General features: G+C 41.6%; 1 non-coding gene across 1 annotated transcript; it reads left to right on the top strand.

The window, feature by feature from the left end:
- The first annotated feature begins 282 nt into the window (after window positions 1–282).
- LOC130734803 (small nucleolar RNA R71) lies at window positions 283–389 on the top strand. Its single transcript, XR_009018144.1, has one exon. It is a non-coding gene; the product is annotated as a small nucleolar RNA R71 (small nucleolar RNA).
- The last annotated feature ends 1,971 nt before the right edge of the window (window positions 390–2,360 follow it).

The raw sequence follows: 2,360 nt of genomic DNA, 5'->3' as shown, positions 1-2,360 counted from the left end.
CCAATCTTGGTAGTCTTCATTTGATTCTGAATCTCATTCATTTGCTTGGAGAGTTGCTTGTTGGAGGCCATAAGTTGATCATAAGCTTCAACCTCAAGGACTCCTCTTCGGGCTTGGCGATCATTACTAGAGTTCATGGCTCTTATAGCCATTTTTTCAATCAATTCGTACCCCACTTGTGGAAGTAAGGCATCGAACTCACCGCTTGAAGCCGCATCCAAACCAAACCTCGAAGAATATTGGAGACCATCATAGAACTTTGCCACTTGTTCAACTTGAGTAAGGTTATGTTGAGGACACCTCCTCAAGAGCTTCTTGAACCTCTCCCAAGCTTCATAGAGATTCTCATCGGTGGATTGAGTAAAAGTCATGATGTCATTCTTGAGTTTCCTCAAGAGGGCTCTTGGAACAAACCTCGTGGTGAACTTCTCAGCCAAGTCTTCCCAAGATGTAATTCTACCTTGGGGCTGTGAATTCAACCACTCCTCAGCAATATCCCTCAATGAAAAAGGGAATAAACTCAAGCGGATGGTGTCCGCTGAAACATTCTGAACTCTGTAGGTGTTGCAATTGCGGATAAACCGCTCCATGTGTGCATGAGGATCTTCAAGAGCACCTCCACCATACTGATTTTGGCTCACCAAATTAATGAATGCCGGCCTCAGCTCAAAATTTCCCGTGCCATCGGGGGAAACTATGCTGCCCGGATAATCGTAGCTCATGGAAGCCGAGGTGAGGTCTCTAAGAGAACGATTGGCATTCTCCAATTCTTGCTCTTGAAGTCTTTGAGCAATAGCCTCATTCACTCTTTCTTCAATGTGGGCTTGCATCTCCTCCTCCGTCATATGGGCAGCCATGGCGGCTATCTCAGCAGCTCTTTGCTGATCTCGACGACGATGCAGAGTACGCTCTGGCTCCGGATCAAACACCAATGGATCCGTGCCAAGTCTACTGTGCATAAACTGAAATCACAAAAACAGAGAAAAGGTTAGTAACACCTATTCAATGCAATGCTTAGTAAAACAAGCAAACAAACTCTTTAACTTAAATCGAAAACCACAAACAATCCCCGGCAACGGCGCCAAAAACTTGTTGGTCAATTCGCAAGTGTACGAATACCTCCGGGTTTTAAAATATCGAACCACAGGGATTGTGAGTGAGATTTGTTGATTTAAGTCTAAAGTTTGCAAGTTCTTTAAGCAGTAAAATTCAGAAATTGGTTTTGGTTGTATGTGACAGAAGTTTTGCAAAAGAGCAATGTTGCAAATGTTGGAAATAACAAAGAATGGAAAATTGCCTTGGGTTGTTGATCATCTAATCCACTTTAGTCCACCTATCCTATGCATGTGAAACCTTGATTTAACTCTTGTTGTTATAGCCTATGTACTTACTAGTTGATTCCTCATAAAAGTAATTCTCTCAAATTGAAAGTTAAGCCCAATTCCTTGTGTACTTAAACATTCATAAGAGGTATAATAGCATGTATATTCAGGCCAACAAAATCCTACCCTCACTCTATGCCTAGAAGCAAGTATAGAAGGATCTATTTCAATTCATGTCCCTAAATCATAACAAACTTCCATTTGATTATAATCTAGCCTATAGCAAAGGTGCACCAAAGCTAAACATGCAATAAGGAATTGAAATACAAGATTGAATCAAGAACTCATGCATAGAGATAGGATTTAACAAACTAAAATTTCATAGAATCTCTTAACCCAAAGCAAAAAATAAACTAGCCACTCATGGCTAGAGAATTCATGCAGAAAATGTAATGAAAACCTGAGAAAAATACAAGTTGGAAGCCTCCCTTGGCCCCAAAGTTCTCCTCAGCTCTCAAACTTGATCAAAAATGAGTAAAAATGTCTAACTCCCCAAAGAAATTGGCCTAAGCCTTATTTATAGGCAAAATAAACGAGACTGGGCGCTCAGGCGCCAATTCAGAGAGCCTGAGCGCCAATTGCATGTGAAAAACATGCCTCTGGACCCTAATTGGCGCCTAGGCGCCAATTCCCAGCGCCTGGGCGCCAATTCCCTGGCTTCCATCATTTTGTACTAGCGGCTAGGCGCCAATTCCCAGCGCCTAGGCGCTCAAGCTCGCCTGGAACAACCTTTTCAGCTTCTGTAACTCCTCTTTAATTCCTCTTTTAAGTCTTCCTTCAATTCCAAGCTTCTTGGCTTTCTTTCTTCTTCAGTTTTTGATCTACAAACTTAAAAGAGTTCATAGTGAAAACGCATGACATAGATGAAATGAAATAATCAGAGCGCATGATTATTCAGAGTCATGAGTAGGGTATCAGAGTCAACCAATATCACTTCAGAAGAAGTGAAATGTATTCCTTGTATTTTCCCAGTGACAT

This window comes from Lotus japonicus, chromosome 1, assembly GCF_012489685.1.
Source record: "Lotus japonicus ecotype B-129 chromosome 1, LjGifu_v1.2".
Lineage (NCBI taxonomy): Eukaryota > Viridiplantae > Streptophyta > Magnoliopsida > Fabales > Fabaceae > Lotus > Lotus japonicus.
The sequence above is the reverse complement of the archived record's forward strand: the minus strand, read 5'-3'. Positions and strand labels throughout refer to the sequence as shown.